Raw genomic sequence first — 23,162 nt, 5'->3', positions numbered from 1 at the left:
AGGCAGACCCTAAGAATAGAGAGTTCTGGGTGGAAAAGTGATGGACACCCACAGGACGTCATCACTTCAGGGGCAGATTAGCCACAGGGACTAGTAGCCACTGTCCCTCCACCCTTAAATGCACCCTAAACCAGAATTTAAGGGGCTGCCCTGGCAACAGAACTCAGATCTTACCTGGAAAAGAAGAAAGAAGCACATAGAGACGTCTGCACCGACAACAGGACCTGGCCTCCTGCCCGAGCACGAAGAGAGTGATCTAAAGAGACCAGTACTTGAACCGAGTGCCCAACGTATGCCTGAGGTGAAGACTCATTGGTTCCAGTGAGAGGGACCCCAGTGGACACCGAGAATCCAAGGAGGACTCCCCTGACTGGTGGTACCAGTCCCCTGTAATTTGCAGGAGTAAAGGCGGGCTGAAACCAAAGAACTGCGACCCGACAGGCTCTGCGTGTTTGAGCCTAAAGAATCTCAGTGTCTAGCATCTAATAAGTGGGAGCGAGCCCCGTGCCCAAGTTTCAAGCCTCTACTCCCTGCCATATGATCTTCAGCCGCCAGAAAGCCCATGGACCACCCTTGCAGCTACCAAGGCTTGTCTGTTGCCAGCCCAGAAACCGACAGCCAAACAACGTTCAATGAATCCAGAGCACGCCCCTCCAGCATAGAGAATGACATCACCAGTGACCCCTATCATGTGGGTTTGCAGCCTGAAAGAAGTGTCTTTGCTTGGAGCAGCAAAGCATCTTTGGCATGACCAGCCCCGTGATTGACAGCTAGAAGCCACCTCTGCACCTGGAGCCCCCAGATGAGGTGGTGAAGATCCAACTGTCGATTCCTGGTCCTGGCCCCTCAGAGATCTCTACATCCGAAGGGTAGAGTGTGCATCCACCCCCAAGTCCAGTTTTGCAACAGAGTGCAAAACACATCAGCCACTGCAGACCGTTCAGCACCAAGGACAGCCATGTCACCTCTGCAATCACACTCCCTGGGCAAGGTAACCAAAGTTTAACTGTTGAATCTTGGTCTAGGTCCCTGCAGAACCTTAAGTTCCCGTGGGCTTGTCAGAACTCACCCTAGAAGTGCCCGAGGGTACGCTGCTATTTCCACCTTTAACTTCAATGGAAGCCCTTTAAATCTACTAAGTACTGTATTTTCTAAAGACTTAAAAATTCACAACTGCGGTTGTACAAAAGCTACAAAGTTCATTTTGGTGTTTAAATTAAGATTAAAATCCAATCTATGTTTCTAAATTGGTGTTGGATTTCTATTGAGCTGTGCCATTTACTTATTGTCTATGTTGGTATTGTGGAAGGCTTTACACATGTTCCTCTAAGTAGTCTGACTGCTCTTTTCCACACTACCAGGACTGAGCTAGGGTTTCCTGAGAGTGAATCTGAGGTCCACTACTGGGTATTGTGTTGGTATTTCATGGTAAGACTACCTAGTCATACTATAAAATACCTTCACCATGGCGATGTAAAATTGATTGGGTCGACTTCTGCCATATGTAAAATATATCACTGTGTTGCCTATGTAAAACAGATTGGGGCAACTTCTGCCATATTTGGTAGTCTTGTCGCTTGATCACAACATTTTGGAAGGAAGTTCTCAGTCACATTAAAGGCGTGGTGGGCTATCCCCTTCCAGCGTCATACAGTACGGTAATACTGGGCCTTTGCCCAACTACACTCACTGCTATGACATATCCAGACTGGACTCTCATTAGCTGCATGCTTCATGCAGCCAAACAACTCATTGCCTTAGCTTGGAAACAGATAACCACCGCCTCCACCGCTCAATGATTTGTGTGCTTATGGCATATACTGGCAATGGAACAGCTTTCCTACCCACTATTCGACACAGACACTAAGGCCCTTATTATGACTTCGGAGGTCTTTTCAGAAGACCGCCAAAGCCACGGGCGTCATATTACGAGTACTGAAGAATTTAGACCACAATTTGGGCGGAAATCATCTAGTAGTCGTGCTGGCGGTCAGAGGCGCAGGGGTGGTTCCACCACCGGCCCCGCCCCACCAAAAGGACTCTGCCAGCCGTATTATGACCTGTCCTGATGAAGGGGCATTGCCAGAAGTGGAAGCACCTGTTCTCGTTCCCTGCCAGACGACCTCCTCGCCGGACAAGGTAAGTCAATCGTCTGACAGGAGAGGGGGTGGGTGGGTGGGGGTGTTGTGTGTGCGTGTGTGAGTGAGTTTTGTCTGCGTGTGTGAATGTAAGTGTGTATGCGTGTGTGTATGGGTGTTTCAGTGCATGTGTGTATGGGTGTTTGAATGTGTGTGTGTATGGGTGTTTGAATGCATGCATGATTGTTGAAGTGAGTGCATGCATGGATGCGTGTGAGTGAATGCGTGCATGTAAGTGTTGGTGAATTAGTGTTTGCAGGGTGAGTGTGGGGGTCTGGGGGTGTGTATGCGGGGAGGGCGGTGCTGTACTGGAATCCATGCGCAATGTGTTGGTGGGTCTGTGTGAATGGGTGCCTGTATGTCTGGAGGGTTGTGTGTATCAGTGTCTCTGTATGCAGGGAATGAAAATGGGAAAACAGCAAAAAAAACGCAGACCACACAGCTACAAAGACACAGTTACCACACAGCATCAGCAAATCAGAGCCTCCAAGAAGGCTGCCATTCAAGAATACATCAGCACCAACGCACACAACAGCAAGGATCTATTTACCACAGTAAAGGAATTCACAAACCCCGGAATAGAAACCTCAGACACCCACCCTCTCAAGACTTTTGTGACAACCTCGCCACTTTTTTCCACTGGAAAATCCAGGACATATACGAAGGATTCAAGAATCAAAGACCGCCCCCACCAGCACCACCTCAGACCCCACATTGCAGCCGACTCTGAGCCATTGGACCCCTGTCTCCACGACACCCAGAAACTCATGAGCTCTATCCATTCAGGGGTACCCTCAGACCCGTGCCCATATCAGATCTTCAACCTGGCCAGTGCCACCATCGGTACTCAGCTATGCCGGACTATCAACCACTCCATCGAAACCGCTACCTTCTCACCTGACTTGAAGCGCGCAGAACTCAACCCGCTACTAAAGAAACCCTCCGCTGACCCAAAGGAAATGAAGAATTACAGACCCATCTCTCTGCTCCCCTTCCCTGCCAAGGTAACAAAAAAGGCCATCAACATGCAACTAAGGGAGTTCCTCGAGGCAAACCGCATCCTAGATCCCTCCCAGTCCGGATTCAGGAGCAACTACAGCACCGAAAAGGCCCTTCTCACAGCCACCTCCGACATCCGAGCCATACCGGACCACGGAGACATGGCCGCCCTCATCCTACTCAACCTCTCCGCCGCTTTCAACACAGTCTCCCACTCCACCCTATGCACCAGACTCCACATTGCTGGCATCCACGGCAAGGCACTGGAATGGATCTTATCCTTCCTCACTGGAAGAACCCAGAGTGTCAGACTCCCATCGTTCACCTCGACACCCAAAGAAACGGCTAAGGAGTAGCCGAAGGCTCCTCACTAAGCCTGACACTCTTCAACATCTACATGGCTCCGCTCACTAAAATCGTCAGACAGCACGGCCTAAAAATCGTCTCCAATGCTGACGATACTCAACTGATCCTCTCCCTAACCAATGACCCATCAACAACCAAGAGCAATTTTCACAACGGAATGAGAGCAGTCACCGCATGGATGAAAGCCAGCTGCCTCAAACTCAACTCAGACAAGACAGAGATCCTCATACTGGGCTCCACCCCCTCCTCCTGGGGCGACTCCTGGTGGCCAACCACCCTAGGTAACGCACCCACCCCCACCGACCACACACATAGCCTGGGCATCATCCTGGACTCAATGCTATCCATGACCAGTAAAGTCAACACCGTCTCATCGTCATGCTTCCATACTCTCTGTCTCTTTCGGAAGATCTTCAAATGGATCCCCACCAAGACAAAAACGGTGGTCACCCACGCACTTGTCAGCAGCAAACTGGACTATGGCAACGCACTTTATGCCAGCATCACAAAGAAGCTACAAGCAAGACTACAGAGGATCCAGAACACAGCAGCCTGACTCATCCTGGGCATCCCCCGCCACAGCCACATCTCTGTCCACCTCAGAGACCTCCACTGGCTCCTGGTCAACAAAAGCATCACTTTCAAGCTACTAACACACACCTACAAGGCACTGCACAACATCAGACCGATCTACCTCAATCACCATCTGACTTTTACACCCCCGTCAGAAAACTTCGATCCTCCCAACTCGCCCTCGCCGCCATCCCCAGAATCAGGAAGAGCACAGCTGGAGGCAGATCCTTCTCTTACATTGCAGCTCAGACCTGGAACACGCTCTCACTTAACCTCGAAACCTAAATCCCTGAATCTCTCCCTAAAGTTATCATGAATGTTAGCATGTAGAAATGTGGTGCATTTCGGTATGCATGCACTATACGAAAGCCAGAGCTTTTGGATTTATTAGTACTAGCTCTATGTTGCGTTGTTTTAATATTACTATTAAAATTAGAGTAAGTAAGCACTTGGATTGGGAAAAAAAGTAAGCGTCATGGGAGTAGGAAGTGTGGGGGACACTGGAGATTTATCCCCCCAGATTTTGCAGTGTGGGGGACACGGGGGACGAGGGTGGGGGGGACAAGGGGACAAAATAATTTCCCCTCTCACTTTGATGATTTGCAGGGACATTAGTGCGCAAAAGCGCTACTTCTAATGGTCGTACATTTGAACTGCTGACCTGCCTCCAGTTATCAGTGACCGATCTGATGGTCACGGAATGAAGACGTCTCAGGCCACTTATGCCCTCTGCCCTTTTGTTTGAGCTGTTTACATCTGTCCCCGTTAAGCACCTTTGAGAACAAAGGGAGAGAGGAGGAGACAACAGTGTGTGCTGATTGCTGCCATCCTCAGCCATATACCCAACCTGCCGCCTTGAAGACCAGCCCTGCAGGACAATGAGGAAGAAGTAAAGAGGGAGCAGAGTCCCACTCAGCCTGAAAGCCTGCAGGCTAGAAAGGAGACTCTGAAATGCAGTATTTGTATTTGCCGAGGATCACACCATTTGGTGAAACAGGGAAGGCGAGATTGAGGCCAGATGTTACCTTTTTACTCTACAGAATTAAGTTACCATTTACGCTTAATGTGTTTTTATTGACTTAATGAAGGGATAGATTACAACATGGGTAACAGGCAGAAGTCATGTTTCATTTTGGGCAGTTTTGCCTAGCGTTATTATCTATGTTGTTATCATTAGCACATTGAAGTATACTGAAGTATATTATCTTTTCTGTTTATAGCATTCTCGTTTCACTTGTTTTATATTTTTTATTAATTTTAAAATTTCATGAGTACAGACAGAAACAATGGAAAAATAAAGACTAACAGTTACATGTGGATACATTGGTAATAGGTCCACTGGAATTATGCGGCAGGAGGGCGCCAAATTATGTGGAAGTGTTGACTAAATTATGCACCAAGCAGAGGCAAATTATGCAGCATGTGATAGTATTTTATTATTTTGTCATTTTTGCACTTGTTAACACTCTCTGGGCTTAGGCTACACCTTATTAGTACCACCTTACCGCCTAAATATAGCAACAAGCAATAGAAAGGTAACCAGTCAACTTTTGCAAAGGGGCCTTCCACTGTGTAGCGACTCTTGTCACTGTGTTTTTTGTAACATTTGAATTAGATTTTTTGTTTAAATCTGCAGATTCTTCAGCAGATGATGGAATTTGTGGCAAATGTGGCAAATCCATAATTATGTGAAAAACACTGCAGCGCGCCAACGCATAATTCCAGTGGCCTCATTGATAGCCAACCAAGCCATCAGCAATACAGTGTTTGTATCACTGCATTAGCATAAATCTGCACACATTTCACATTGTTACCGGAGCACACAGTGAGTGCAGACCATGCCCATAAAAGCGTGAGTAAAAGACCCTAAATAGCAAGGTGCAGTTTGACTGATGCAGTGGTTAGATGGCATATTGTATTCTAGTCTGTCAGATAGCCGAGTAATGGCAGCATTTCATGGGCATGGAATCCTTACTCTGATATGTGGGTTAGGCTAGGGGAGGTTGATGGTTCGACATCGTCGTCCTCAGCAGCGTGGAGTAAAAAGGTACATAGCAGACCTCGAATATCTTTGGGTCTCAAGGAAGGGAGTGGTAGTTCTGCATATATTTTATTCTGTGTTAAAGAGGGCAAGGTATCTCAGCCAGTCTTCTGACATGTATCATAAATGATTCATAGTGAATGTTCCATTTCACACAGCGCTCCTCCAAGTGGTGTAGGGGTGGCGGACAGTGCACAGGTCCAAGAGATGGAGATATGGAGGTTCATTGTGCAGGTTCACCCAGCCTTGCATGAGGTTATAGTGTTCAGCACACAGTTCCTAATATAAGGGATAAACTACCCCCTGCCGTACATTAAAAGAAGTTTCATAACCATATAGAGGAATAAGGCCAAAGGCTGAGTTCATTAGATTGAAGCCTACCATACCACGTAGCTGTCTGGTTTGCTAAAGACAGTTAGGGGACATTTTGAAAGCTTCCCTGGGAATGCATTCCGCCAATTGCTTACCATTGGCTTTGTGGTTTGTAACTTACATTTGCTTTGTTTCTATTTGCTAGCTGTATTTGTTTTAGACTGTCTAGCTTGAGTTTGTCCCTCCCGTAGAGCATTTCTTGTTTACTGTAGCCTTCCACTAGTGTTCCATTTCTGTAAACAGGCCTTAAAATCTTGTTCTCATCTTGTCACATTTGCTGTGCATTCAAAGACCAAGGTCAAATGACAGGCTCTGTCTTCCCATGGAGCTTGGTGTTTATCTTTCTTTCTCTGGCTTCAAAGTGAAAGGATTTATATGACAACCATCCTGGCTACTGATGGTGTGCTGGAGGAAGGCTGGGGAATGCAATTTTTTTCCACCACAGAACAAAATTTAAATGTCTGTAATTGAAATGTGCAGATATTTAAGAATATGTGTGGGTGGAGCCAAATATTATAATATGATCAAAACAAATCAATACACTAGGTAATGACATTTTCACACATTAACATTTGTGCGCCATATACGTTTAGCAGTAAAACTGTATGTCTGTGTAAATATAATGCTAATTTAAATTGAAGATGTGTTGTCTGTAATGGCAGTGCGCTACCACACCGTGAATGCTCCACTCTACGCCACTCCACTTCACTCTACACCACTTCATGCCACTGCACTCTACCCTGCACCACTCCACTCTATGCCACTTCACTCTACTCTGAAACAATCTACTCTACACCACTGCACTCTATGTCACTCTTCTCCACTTTGTGCTATTCTATGCCAATGCAATCTATGCTGTACCACTACAGTCATCGTCACTCTACTCTGCACCACTCTACACTATGCCACTGCAATCTACGCTATCCTACTCTAACCAATGCACACTACACCACTGCACTCTTAACCACTTTACTCAAAACCAATGCACTCTACACCACTGCACTCTATGCCAGTCTACTCAGCACCACTGCACTCTACGCCACTCTACTATACACCACTTTACTCTGAGACTCTCTATTCTGCAATGCTGCACTATCTGCCAGTGAACTCTATGCCACTCTACTCTGCACCACTGCACTCTATGCCACTCTAATCTACTCTACACCACTCCATTCTATGGCACTTCATTCTACTCTGAAACCAACTACTGTGCACCACTGCACTCTAAGCAACTCCACTCTGTTACTCCACTCCAATCTACCCTGCGCCTCTCCAATCTACTCTACGACACTCTACTCTGCAGCACTCTATGCCACTGCACTCTATATGACTATACTCTCCTCTGCACCACTCTACTCTTCACCACTACACTCTACAGCACTCTACACCACAGCAGTCTATGCCACTTTATTCTACTCTGCACCACTACGCTCTATGCCACTGCTTTTTACATCACTCCACACCACTGTACTCTACGATCCTTTACTCTGCAACACTGCACACTACCCCACTCTATTCTGCTCTGTACCACTTTACGCTACTGCACTCTACTCCAATGCATTCTATGCCACTCTGCTCTACACCACTGCCCTTTACGACATTCTACCCTTCAACACTGCACTCTTTGCCACTGAACTCTACGCCACTCTACTCTGCATGGCTGCACTCTACTCTGCACTGCTCAACTCTATGCCACTCTACTGCACTCTATACCACTGCACTCTACTCTGCATTACTGCACTCTTCCCCACTGTACTCTACATCACTCTACTCTACCGTGCACCACTTCACTCTACCATCCACCATATCACTCTACGACGCAGCACTCTGCACCACTGCACTCTGTGCGACTGTAATCTTTGCAGTGCCTCTCCACTCTGTCCCCTCTACTCTTCACTACTCTAACCTACCGCACTCTACTCTAAACGAGTGCACTCTACACCAATGCACACTTCACCACTTTACTCAAAACCACTACACTCTATGCCAACTACTCTGTACCACTGTACTCTATGCCACTTCACTCTAGACCACTCTACGCCATTACACTCCTTGAAACTCCACTCTGACATTCTATTCTATTAAACGCTTCTCCACTCTGTGCCACTGTACGACACTTTACTCCACTCTGTGACTCTCTAAGCAAATCTCTCTGAGCCACTTCATGCCACTTTACTCCTCTCTATCATACGACACACTACTCTATGCTGTGCCACTCCACTTTATTCCATTTCAATCAACAATAGCTACTCCACTCTATGCCACTCCACTCTACAACAATTTATGTCACTCCACTATACGACAATGTACTACACTCAGTGACACTCAACTCCCTCGACACCACTCCACGTTACTTTACTCCACTCAACGCCACTCTTCTTTATGCCTCTCCACTCTACAACACTCTGCCACTCTACTCCACTCTATGACACTAATCCACTCTACAACACTCTACTCACTCTGTGACACTCTACACCACACCAATTGATGACACTCTACGGCACACCAGTCTCCTTTACGCCATTAACTTTTAGCTCTGCTGAACAGTAGCCACACTAGTGTGCACATGGCTAAAACACATTGACAAAGCCACTATCTCTTGCATAGGCGAGATCTATTGGCTTTGCCAATGTCTGTTTATAAGGTATGGAATTCTGAGGTGACTTGCAATATCCTTACCATGAATGCCATGGGGGTACTTTATCCCATATAATACATGGTCACACCATCAACTTTCCCACAAACCACTTACAACATTAATGCATAGCATGTGTCATTGTAAGCTACTAAAATAGAGCAGAAGAAAAGCAACATTCCATTTGTTGCTCTAAACAGCTGCATTAATTATGCTCTGTGACCTGACCTGCCTTTCACCTTGGCTGCTGACTCTGGCAGAAGGCACTGAGACATCAGCACTCAACTCTAATAACATTATAATTGTCCTGTTCTGACGTCTTTTCTTTATAATCAGTGACTTGGTGCATTGCAAGTAGCAGATTATAAAGAAATTAGGGCCAGATGTATGAAAACTGGGGTCTGCGAATCACAAAATGCGAATTTTAAGAAATCGCAATTTCCGAGTCGCAATTGGCCATGTAACAAAATTGCGATTCGGAATTAGCAATTTCTTAAAAATCGCTATTTGTGGTTTGCGAGGCCCATTTTCCGAATCGCAATCTGCATTCTCGCAATTTGTGATTTTTTTGCGATTCTGTACAAAATCGCAAAAGGCGAGAAAGTTCGAGAATGCACACCTGGAGGTGATTGATGACTCATCAGCAGGAAATGAGTCATCCCAGGCAGGTACAAAAGCCACACCCAAGCCAGCATCCAGAGTGAGAGCAGCCCAGCCACTGTGAGGAGCACTGTGAAGGAGCAGCATCATCTGAGCCACCATGGAGCCCCAAGGTCCAGGATCAGAGAAGCAGGAGAGGAAGCGCAAGCTCAAGTTCAGTGAGCAGGAGCTGGAGATCCTAACAGAGGAGGTGGTGAGGAGCCATGACCGCCTGTTTGGCAAATCATCCCTCCAGGTGCCAGAGAGTGAGAAGAGGATACTCTGGCTGGATATCCAAACCAATATTTGCGCCACTGGAATGGCCCAGTGCTCCATAGATGAAATCAAAAAGTGCTGGTATGACCTGCAGTACCAGGCAAAGGAGAGGGTGGCAAGGCGACTTGCAGAGGCCAGGAGCACAGGAGGTGGGTCCACCAACGGAGCCACCTGCCACACCACTGGAGGACCTGGTGGAATCAACCCTCCTACCAAAAGCAGTGACAGGGGTCTCTGACATAGACACCTCGGCCCAACCAAGTACCAGCCAAGGTAAGTGCAAATTCTGTTGTGTGAACACTGTATGTGCATGCATAAAAGCCCCTTAGGAATTATCATGTAATGTGAAGTAGTGTGTGAAGTAGTCCACTCCACATCTCATTAGCAGCAAAAACATGCATTATGGGAGTCGTGGTCCACAAACTAGAACAGACAGTGGCATGATAATGTTAGCAAGCATAGGGACACCCAAGGTAACACAACACACACTACACCATGTACAGAAGTATGTATAGTATTATTGCCATTTCTGGACAGATAATGTAACATATAGAACTGACATGCTGCATATTGTTGTTGCAGGTGGGCCTGGCACAGGAGCCACAGCAGTGACAGGTGTAGCGGACACGGACACGCAGCTGCACTCAGACAACAACACCAGTGGGTCCAGCAATCTCCCTACTGTGCGCCGCAGGCCTAGGCCGTTACCACTACCAGACCTCAGTGGTGACTCTGATGTGCAGCAGGAGAGTTCCGGCACACCATCTGCATCCGGGATGCGCAGCCAGGTACCGGAGGACAGGGGTCCTGCAGCGCGTCGTCCACGTGCCCCAGTGTCACTACAGCAATTGCAGGAGGCAGCTGAGGGTACATCCCTGTTTGGTGGACTTGAGGCTGCAATGTTGCAGCAACAGCAGCTGCAAAATGGAAGGATCCAAAGTTTGGACAGGGGCCTCAGAGTCCACAATAGGAACACGGTTGGACTGCATCGGAGACTGGACACCCTCAATGATAACATCAACCAGCTGCATGAGGGACAGGTACAGGCCTCCCAGGACACTAGGGAGTTGACCACTGCTGTGCGTGACCTGTGCGAGGAGCTGCAACAAGAACGCCTGAGTAGACGCAGACATGAGCACCGTTTCCGCACCATGTTTGCGACATACTGCCGGTCCTCCAATCGCATAGCCAACTCCACTGCCCTCATCGCCCGTCGTGCTGTGGAGGCCCAGGTAGAGGCTTCACACACCAGTAGGGATGTGGTCCAGGCCCTTGTCCAGATCACCACTGTGATCGAACAGGTAATGGGACAGAGGTCAGCCACTCAGAGTGAGGTTGCCTTGGGGGACACGGAGGACACCTCAAGCCTCAGCAGTGTGCACTTACCAGCTCCAGACCACAGACGGCGCAGTGCCAGGTGCAGCACTGCCACAGAGCCTGACATTCAGGGTGCCAGTGATGCAACTGGGCACCCCAGTGGTGTGCGAGGGAGGAGGAAGTGACTTCTGCCTCATTGACTCTGGTGTCCCCACTATGGAGTAATAGTGTGGGACTCAGTTCATTTGTTCATTTTAGTTTTGACAATCCCCCTTTTATTTTACTCATCACAATTCATAACCTGCCGTAAAGGAATAAATATTTTTTTCCCACTATAGCTACAGTAGTCAGTAGAGTTTGATTGTACATACTCACGTCTGAAATGGTTGTGTGTGATGTCAGCAGGCCTTTTCCGTCCCTCTGCTGCACTGGTCCTGTCTGCTGGCTGTAGAGGTGGTATGGGATCGTCATCCTCAACTGATTCAGTGTCACTGATTTCTATAGGTATGCCCTTGGTTGTAGCTATATTGTGCAAGATTGCACAAGTAGCCACTATTCTACATGTGGTTTCTGGACTGTACTGTAGTGCCCCTCCACTCTTGTGGTGGCAACGGACGCGACTCTTCAGGAGGCCAATTTGTGCGCTCCACCACGTTGCTGGTTGCCCTGTGTGCTGCATTGTATCTCCGTTCTGCCGGTGTGGTCGGGTTGAGGTAGGGTGTCATCATGTAGGTGCGCACTGCATAGGCACTGTCTCCTGAAAGGAACAGAAGGTTTGTTGGGTACCTCAGCCATCTGACATGGGTTTGTTACCTATGCGCCAGTGTAAGAAGTGACAACACCTAGTAGATATCCTTCACCAAACTCCCCAGCTAGCAGTCTTGTGTGAATGCCGCTGTGACGAAAGATGTATGAATCATGTGTACTCCCTGGGTACCTGGCCACGAGATCAGTTATGATGTAGGTGGCATTGCATATCTCCTGTTTATTCATGGAATGTTGGTGTTTACGGTTTCGGTACACATACTCTGTGACAGTAGGTGGACATATTGCCACATGTGTGCCATCTATGGCACCTAGGACGTGGGGGAACTGTGCTATTTGATAAAAGTCAATTTTTGTCTGCTGTATTTCCTGTGGGGTGTGGGGGAATCAGGTGTACTGTTGGAGTTTGCTTAGCATGGCGTTGATAAATGCATTGACAAATCAGGAGAGGGTGCTCTGTGTGACCCCCCCAGCCGCTGCTATAACCCCTTGATAGCTCCCTGAGGTAAGTAGGTGGAGGGTGCATGATACCTGCACATGGGTGGGTATGCTATGTGTCCTTAGTGTTCTGCGCTGCAGTATGGGTTGTAGCTCAGCTATCAGATCAAGAATCATGGCTGAGTTCACTCTATACCTCTCAAATATGTTCTCCTCTGTCAGGTCAAATAGTATAATGCGCACTCTAAAAATGCGCTCCTGTCTCCTCCTCCCTCTCCTCAAACCTGCCAGGATCCTCATCCTCCTCGCCATGACGTAGAGTGCAGCCATTGTGGTGGGGGGTCTGAGGCATTCTGGGTCACTTCATATAGGTTGCACCTGGCTACCACCTGCTTTCACTTAGTGGTATTTTGCATGTGCAAAATGCCATTCTGCGAAAAATCGCTAATTGCGATTTTTTTATGCATCTCTTTGCGATTCGCATTTTTGCTCCTCACAATTTCCTACTGGAAATACCGAATTGCAAAATGGGACTCGCAAAACCAGGTCGCAACGCAAGAAATCGCTAAATTTGCGATTTCTTGTTTTTGGTCTGCGAATGCCTTTCATGCATCGCAGACCACGTTTTTGCACTCGCAAACGGCTGATTTATGCGATTCGCACCATTTGCGAGTGCAAAAACATTTCATATATCTGGCCCTTAGTGACTGCTGTTTATAAAGGGATTACGGAATCCCATGTATCATATAGCTAGTAACACCAAGAGCTTCTTTAGTGTAAATGCTCCCAGTTTTGACTGGTGTGGAGCTGAGCTGCCCAAGATCACACAGAGGGGGGGACGTGCATGTGCAGCAAGCTAAGATGGCCGCAAATTAACGGAGCCCCGCGCATCGTCGGATGCGTTTCTGACACCGGAGCCATTTTTCTTTTACTTGCATGGCCCCTGACATATAACTGCCTGCTGGATCTGTTGGTGAGCATTTTTCATGTTTTAAATGCCACCTAGCTTATTTTTTTTACTTTTAAAAAGGTCTCTACATTTCTCCTCAGAAAATGCGGCCATTTTGAAAACTATTACTCACCAGTACGATGTTCTTATTTGCTTGTTTTTTGATCCTCTGATGTTTTTTATTCGCAGTTTTCTGCGCAAGCCATGTAATTTATTTTTACTATTTAACCAAAATATATTTGGAGTTCCTGGACCACTCGTTTCCTTATTGAAGGATTTTCATTTTTATGGGCAAACTAAAGGAAAGAAAATCTCTGTCACATCAGCTCTCCTTAACTGATAAACTTTTGCAGTTTTTACAGTTGGATACTTCTGCTGCAGAATCTTCTTCTGCCAAGTCATAGATGTCTTCCTCATCTTCTTCTTCGCCTAAAGTCTACCAGAATATCTCTACAACTATTCATAAGACGGTCAAACAAGACCCACCTTCACCAGTGAAATCTCCCTCACCGATCTCTCTTGAACTTGTGCTTGACGAAATACGTGCACTACGTCCTTTTATTGAAGAAACAAATTCTCGGATGCAAAATCTTGATACTAAGTGGTCTCAAATGGAAGTGAGAGTTTCTGTTTTAGAGCAAAGAGTCAGTGATGTGCAAGATGAAACAAATAAAATTGCTAACTTGGAGAAGGAAGTGGCAAAATTGAAGACACTTGCGGAAGATTTGGAAAACAGAAACAGGCGCAAAAATCTTCGCCATTATGGATTACCAGAGGGTCTTGAAGGGAGTGATCCAATTTAATTTTTTACTTCATTCTTTCCAAAATTAGTAGACGTACCATCTTCTACAGTTTTGAACATCCAAAGGGCACATCGCATTGGCTATTGTCCTCCACATTCCTCCATATCTAAACCAAGAGGTGTGATTATTTTCTTTCTTGAATTTACTGATCTTTTGAAAGTGCTTATTGCTGCAAAGCCAAAAAACAATTCTCTTGGCAGGGAAGTAAAATCTTCATCTCACAGGATGTGTCCAAAGTCACAGCAGACAGGAGGAAAGCATTTTTGGGTCTTCGCCCACAGCTTTGTGACTTGGGAGCTCATTTTGGATTATTCCATCCGTGTTTGTTCAAAGTGACATATCAAAACAAGACCACCTCATATACCTCCCATGCAGCTCTTTGTGATTTTCTAAGACTACACTCTACAAACCCTATGGAAACGGCTGGTCCTTCTACACGTTGAAAATATACGTTTCTTAAGTAATTATGCCCTTGTTCATTTCTATTACGATACAGTTGATGGTACTTCATATGCAGTCTATACATTATATTATATTGTTGTGACTATAGGTCCTCTTTGTTAATGTATTGTTTTCTTTCCACAGGTTCCTGGTGTTCTATAATCAGTATTTTTGCTCGTAACATTTGTCCGTTGATGCTTTCCGTTTCCTAGCTGTGCCGTCTTCAGTCTGTGCTGTCACCACCCCTCTCCTATTGTTCATTCATCTCAGGTATGTTTTTGCAGTCGTCTTTATTTGACATGTACTGTCTCTTCTTGTTTTCTTGAATACTTCCCATCCTTTTTCTTGCTGTTTCCTCTTTACTCCTTTCCCTCTTTGTTTTTCTTGTTTTCCTTTCCCTTATATGTATTTTCAGTTATTTATGGTACAGGACCTTTTGTGTATATATATGGTTATGTGACGTAAAGCTTTAGAGCCCTTTCTAGCCTGTTTTAGAAATAACATTAAAATTGAGGTTTTCCAATATGGTGAGAAACACTTATAATTAACGGCATGTGCAGATGATATACTTTTATATATCTCAAACCCTGAACTCTCGATTCCGTCTCTACTTCGAGAGATTGAAGATTTTTCTTTGATTTCAGGTTATAAGATAAATTTGGATAAAACTGAAATCCTTCCTCTAACAAAATGTTGTTTTAGATCATCGTTTGTTCACTTATTCCTCTTTCCTGAATTCCCTTATTTGGCATAATCGTCTCATCACTATCAATAAAAAACCTTTATTTTGGAAATCCTGGAGACAAAGAAATATAGTATGGGTCAAAGATTTATTTTCCAATGATACTCCACTTTCTTTTTCACAATTCCAACTTCTATTTCACTGTCCCAATTCATTTATGCCTAAATATCTTCTTCTTATTAATATTATTCTTGATGTACTTTTTTCCTTGCCTTCCCCTCTCTCTTCTTCGGAATTACCCCTTCTCTGCCCTCCTTTCTTACCTCATCTCCTAAGGCATCAACTATTTATAAACTTTTTCATTCTCCTGTTATAAAATATCTAGATCAGCTTCTACTACAAAATCACTTTTCTTTATTTACCTCAGACTTTATTTTACCCCCTCTACTATAGTAAATTTTTCTGTATTCTCAACTTCAAACTGTTGGTCCTGTGTTAGCCCAAAGGGAGACCTTATGCATATCCTTTTTGAATGTCCTCCCACTGTTTCTTTTTGGAGAAAAGTTTGGCGTTAGTTTACCTCCATTTGCGTTCTCAATTATCTCCCTCAGTGCTTTTTCTAGGTAGCCTCTCTGCTGACATAGTTTCAGATGCTGATAATTTAAAACTGTTGGATCTCATGTTAGCTTTGGCCTTTCAGCAAATTACTCTCAATTGGAAAAATTCATCCAACATTTCCCATAAGGCTTGGTGGTATAATGTTTGCCATTACCATAGACTAGATATTGATTTTACCTCTTTATGCTGCCCCTACATAAATAGAGATCTGAATTGGTTACCTTTGACTAATTATCTTAATACTGTTGCTGGCAATTCTATAAATTGTACATTATCTGAGAATTTTAAGCCACCATGAATTGTTTATTTTCTCTGTTCTTGTTTGAATTTAAACTTAGTTCAACTTTATGCTTTATTGAATATTAATGTTTTTAGCTTTTTTAATACCCACTGTATCTTTTCTATTTTAATAGGTCTTGTTCCGTTTTTTATTGTTTTCCCCCATTTTATATTTTAAAATGTTAAACAGCTTTTACAATTCCTTTCAAAATTATATCATCATCATTATGACAGATATCTTGTATTGTTAGTATGAGACCCATATGTATTTTGATTTTAATAAAGCTGATTTACCTTAAGATCACACAGAGGAGTAGTAGTCTTATTAGAACTACCATTTCATAGAACAGTTTACAAATGTTGTACCTGTTCGCTTTTAATATCTCCAGTGCGGTTTCAGTTTGCATGTTTCCCTCCTACCTTTATTTGCTTGGTGCATGAAGATGCAAGGTTAATCAACGTGTTTTTTCACAGTTGATCTAATTACTTTTGTGAATGTGAATAACAATAAAACATATTTTCAATCTGTGACAACATGCCTTCCTGTCTCCCTATTTCAAGTCCAAACTATATGATTGTGTACATTTATTGGAGCCTGCAGTTCATAAACAACGGGCGATTTGTATAGGATCAATGGAAATGTCCCAAAGGCTGTCCCTGTCCCCCCCAGGAATGTATTGTCTCCTACGCCCCTAGTAAGCGAGGTCGATGTTTTTCATTTTTGAACTTTATCTTGAGAAATGGGTGTTATTGTTTCAAACTCTTCTCCTGTGTTAATCATTGCTCAGTTTTTTAAAGCGCGTCCTTGAGCTCCCATTGGCATTTTGCCTTCAGTTTTCTAATTAGGAATTTTAAATAGGAATGGCATAAATCTACAAAACATAATGAAGTTGGACTGTTTGGGGGTGGAGCCCACAACGTGTGCGTTATGAAGACCATTCATTAACAAGCAGAGCTAACTAGCCTGCTCACGCCACTACCTCCAACACATTAATATTATTTATAATGGTGCCTAAAATCACAAGAAGGCTGATTTTTAAAAGGCTACTAATGACACGCCGTAGCAAAGGGCTTCCACCCACAGCAAGAAACACTTGGTTGAAAAGGAGCATAAACCCTCTGAAAATGAAGGCGGTAGTTCAGAATGTACCACCCATCAGTCACACGTGGATGGTCCGTGCTCTGTTAGTAGCATTGCTTTGGTTTGTACTTTGTATACATTGTGCCGGACATTGTAATGTGTGTGCACGTGGAGAGGCAGCAGCTGCGGAGCAGATCACCAGTTCTGCACCAAGGTAGAAGTGCAGTAGGTTGTGAGGATGCATGCATGCGCACAGGTATTCGAGATCAGATCTTTGGTTACTCATGGGAATGTCTCAGTTGGGAGCATGCGCTCATGCGTGTTCGTGTGTGGCTGGCTGTATGTACAATCTGAGATTATGAAACAAGCAACAAAAAAACACAGGGGGTTGTGAGAGCTGAACATCTATTTCTGTTCTTTTTGGCGCATGAGGACAGAGGCGAAGCCAGAACTTCTGAGCTGCCGTGAAGTGGCCCCTCCTACTGTGCGACTCCTATAGACAGTCCGGTCTCACGGAACAAAATACTCTGGGGCTTGCAGTTTCATGGGCACCCTCAGACGTACAGACTGAAAACAATAAATATTCAAAATGCTGCTGACTAAAAGGCCAGACTTGCCTAAAAGTGTCACGCAATGCTCAGTTCCCCCTGATAGTTGCAATGGGAGGAGAGGGGATGACATCCAATGGAGCAATGCGTTTGAGCGCATGAAATCAGCCCCCATAAATAACAAGTGATAAATAACATATGTTTCCAAAGTAAATGCCAACTTTCAATGCACCTCAGCTGCCAAGGTCTTCAAAAACTGTCCATCAAAATATAAATTTAACAGAAACGTAATAAATCTCCAGGCACTTACAAGTTCAAACGTTCCTTAAGCATTCAAGCACCATCCATACAGTTCTAACCAAGTTCCAAATGTTTCCAGACTGGAACCTCACAGCGGCGTTAGCAAATTTTGTCAGTCCAACTCCCATAGAGTTCGTAGCGAGAGAACATGACCTCTACAATTGGGGTTGGGGGGGTTCTCAACCCCCACCCCCCAAAAAAAATAAATTGTGAAAAAAGGAGCATTTTACAACACATTTTTTCATTATATATTCAATTGTATTTGTTTTTAAAGCATAGTAAACGAGGACCTTAGAGTGCTCCAGGACATGGCAATCTTTATTGAGGTCCTTCAATGATTCCCTCACCATCACCCTCTAACAGTGCCTCTCATCTCTCCATAGCCCCTCTCTCACATGTATTTCATTTGCCTTATAGTGCCTCTCACAGGTGTAGGCTGTTGGAGCACTTTATATCACACACACTCCCACACACACACTGAATCGTATGTGTGTAAATCAGTATAAAGAAAATATTGACAAAGGGGACTACAATGTAGGATTTACATGTCATTCATACTGGTAGGCATTGTTTAATAGTGCTTGGTCTGGGAAAGCAAAAGCTGAGGATTCAGAACGTAACACAGTGGTTAGGGTTGACTCTACTTGTAACAATTTATTCCCATCCAAACAAACCCTTTTTAGCGAAAGGATTATAAAGACTGAGAAAAACATAACTTTCTAATCTGTACCTTGCATTTTGGAAGCAGTTCTTTGATGGCAGTTCATAGCTCAGTGTGAAAGATTGTGATTGTAACTTATGAACTGCACAGTAACAAAGGGATCTCTGTGGCAAAAGCAGTAACCCACTGAGATGTGGACATAAAATACTGTTCTGTGATCTGCATAGTACATATTATTTGCAGCAGGCATATTAATCCCCTGTGGTACCTTAGATGCGACAAAACTGCCACGAGACAAAACCCTGATCTTTCTCCAGCAGGTGCATTAATCACCAGAGTCCTCTTGGTACTTTTATTGTTGCCTGAAAACTGTTGGATATACAAGGAATTCTGCAGTGCTCTCAAAACTGATGCACTGCTACAAAACCGGTCCCCGCTAACAAAGCAGCCCCCACACTTCCAGCCTAGTCTGTCATTGGATAGAGGGGTCATCTTGTTTCATGGCTATGCCCCACATCCCCCTCTTACATGAAAAGGTTCATGGTTTGCACTATCTTCTGGAATGTGTTATGAATGCTAAAGTTGTTTACCTGCCCGTTGACTGGTGAAACAGGTGCTATTTCAAGAAAGATACATTTTCTCACTGCTGTTCACACCTAGTTTACCTTACATTATACATTATCATACATGCCAACATTATAGAGCAGAAAAAGGGGGAGATTTTGTTAACAGAATCTGGATTAAGTATTTTCTCCATTGGCATATATTGAACCAAAGGAAATTTCAGGTAGAAGACAGTTGAAATAAAGTCATTTTTGGCTTAAAAAAATCCGGAGTCTCCACCCTGAATCAAGTCATTTGGCATGAATGCATTATTACCATCACCAACCCAGATGTCGCTGCCAAACATCTGGTAACAGTTACCCCATATTACCACCAGAATAGGACTGGCCTATAGCTATCGGGCTCTCTGTCAGCGCCCATTGGTCTGGTCTCATACATCAGTGTCTGAGCTGGATTTTTGGTTATTTGTGGGCCTGTTTTCAGGTCTTGTCGGCCAATTTATACTGTTGATTGCTCTAATATTATCACAGACTATGCCTGTAGGAAGCACATATACGTGTTCCAAGCTGGCCCGCTATATAAATACAATTACAATTGTGATTAGGGAAAATTATGCACCTGGGTAAAAATTTTATACGTCAATAAGCAACTGCTAAGTCGAGGCTGTCACATAAGGGATGGGTTATCTTGTTGGAATTTCCTGTTTTAGGATCCAGGCTTAGGGGTGTAGTGAAACACAAGGGGCCATAGGAACATGATAGCAAATCAAGTCAAGTCGAGTTGAGTCCTGAGGCCCTCTCCCCTGCCAAGTGCACCAAGATAGTCTCCATGAGTCGAACTTTAGCATTCTCAGGACTAAGATCCAAACTGGAAAAGTACTAACCACAAACAGTGTAAGTCAGGGGAATAATAGTATATTGCAAGAAACCAAGGAAGGATGTGGCTGCAGCTAACATGTAAAACAAGCATTGGTATTGCCAACAGGTCTGGCTTCAATATGTTGCACCCTGCACTCTCACAGGTACACCACTCACCATGCGCTCACATGGGCAGAGCCTTTTCCCACTGGTGTACTGGGAAGAGGAGCAAGAACAAAGAAAGAGCATCTGCCTGTAAAGGTGTGATGAAACAAGGGGACAACCTGGAGTGCATGAGACGAAGAGCAAAGCATGCAAGAGGGTACATCGGGCTGAGGCCTAGAGCTCAGCTACTCAAGACAGGTTCCAGCAAGCACAATGCAAAGTGTCTTAAAAACAATTGTTTATTCACTGGTACCCTATGGAGGAAGTCTAACTGGTATACACCAAAAGAGTGCTGGTGTCAATTAAGTAACTGATGTGGCTGCTGCATTTTGCACAATCTGAAGGTGACCAATGAGATATTAAGGTAAACCAAGCAAGCCTTCAATCCTACTATCCAAACAAGGATGAGCTAGACAAGGATGGGTCAACTGAACCTTCTTTTAAGTAACAGACAAGGAAGAATTTCCTTTAAACTTTGCAAAAAGAGTATCATGCACAAGAGATCTTGTTGACATGTGGGCTGAAGGTAAGAATAAAACTGTTCAGATGTAGGTCGAAGAAGGATTCCCTAGATCAGGCTTCCCCAATGTGTAGCTCATGAGCTACAAGTAGCTCTCCTGCTGCCTCTGGGTAGCTCCCCTGTGGGTAACCCAGCATACTAAATCAGATGCCTTTGCTTGGTTGGAATAATATTTGTGTGCCAAGAGTGAAAAGTGTGTATGCAAGACACAAAATGTGTGTATTGTCAGAAATCATAAGCTTTTTGCGGAAAAAGATGGTTGAAATGACCAACCAAAATATATTTAAAGCTGACATTTGAGCAGTAAATCATACACCATTGGGAAGAATTATTACACTTACTACTACTTTAGTGTCTGTGACATTACAGCTATGGTTGTAATGTATTAACCATGGAGAGGCATTCCACTTCGGCAAAGCCTTTTGTACATTACTGCTGGCAACCATGCAGATGTTGAGGTGATCACTGCTGTTAATCTTGCATAAGGCAGCCACAGTAATGTAATCTTATTTTATACGTGCATTATTAAATCACTTGTAGTATTAGTAGCTCGGGATGATTTTTATGAAGCTGAAATAGCACTTATTACAGAAAAGGTTAGAGACCCCTCCCCTAGAACCGGTATATCTGTTTTATCTGCATTCATCTTCAAAAGATTACTGGTAATCAAACATGCGACTGAAACAAGACATTACTGAAGTGTAAGAGAAAGTCACTGCTACTACCACTTTGTTGCGCAAGCAATTGAACATAAAGGTTGTAGAGTAAAAAAGTAAAGCCACAAGAATCCATTAAGGCAACTAAAGAGTTTAAATAAATGTTAAACACTCCACAAAGTGCACAATAATTCACAATTAATGAATGCCCAGTGTAAAAAACTCCTTAATTGACACACAACTAAATACAAATCATACGATTTCAGACCTTGTCAAGAGATTCAGTATATGAAATAAGAGAGCTACTGCCTTTGTTATCATATTTAATAATCAATAAACAGGTCTGTTGGTTTTAATGTGACAATAAATAAATATACCCCTGTGATTTATGCATTGACCCAATTCATTATAGGAATATTTAACGTGTATATTTATATGAACGTAATTCCTTCCTCTACAGATATCAGACATTTCCAGTGCCAGACGAAGAAAAGGCACACAATGAATTAACCCCTTCTTATTTCAATTACTGAAGAGTTCACACCATAAATCCCCTTCCTATTGTATTTGTCAGGTAGTTAAAAACATAATGCCCCTTTCTTTGGTACTTGTCAAAGGGTTACATGTTTAAAACCTCTTTCTCAGTATAAGTACCAGAGAGATCGCCATTGAAAACTACTTTCTTTTTCATTTCTCAGAATTCACAATGCAATGCTTATTCCGATTGCATTTGTCAGAGAAGTCACAATGGAAACGCCTTTCCTGTGGTATTTGTCATGAAGTTCTCAATATAAACCCCCTTCATGTGGATTTTGGAATAGAGTTCACAACTTAAGCCTGTTAAGGTTGTCACAAAGTTCACACTGTAATACAAATGCCTATTATACTTGGCAGAGCTGACAACCCCTCCTCGTATTGAAGTTGTGAGACAGTGGCCATTGTAAACCCCCTTTCTATTATATTTGTCATGGAGTTAACAATATAAAACTTTTCTGATGTTGTTTGTCAAAGAGTTTACCATGTAAATTCCTTTTCAGTTGTATTTATTAAAGAGTTTAAAATGCAAACCCCTTACTATTTTATGGAAGAAATCCACTTCAAGATGTCGTAAGACAGTCTGCAGTTCATCAAATTCAATTGTGTCACTTGTAGTCTTTCTTCTTTGGTGTCCTAAATATTACATACCTCAGTCCCTCGCAATGGAGACCAAGGAGCCCCTTTAGCACTTGAACCTCAGAGTAATGCTGCAAAGTATCAGAGCTGATTCAGGGAGGTGATGTGGGCTAGAAAATCAAAACTGCAATGAACACACAACTTAATGCTGTGCAAACAATTATATACCGTTGCAACATTTCACTTCATCCCAAGAAAGCCTCAATGAAATGTGGGGTGCAAATCTCATACCCAAAATAAATAAATACCTATGGGGTCCTCTAACCCATTACATCTAGTCTACGTTGTATAGAGTTTCAATTTGCA

Source organism: Pleurodeles waltl, chromosome 12 (genome assembly GCF_031143425.1).
Source record: "Pleurodeles waltl isolate 20211129_DDA chromosome 12, aPleWal1.hap1.20221129, whole genome shotgun sequence".
Taxonomy (NCBI): domain Eukaryota; kingdom Metazoa; phylum Chordata; class Amphibia; order Caudata; family Salamandridae; genus Pleurodeles; species Pleurodeles waltl.
Note: the sequence above shows the minus strand (reverse complement) of the source record.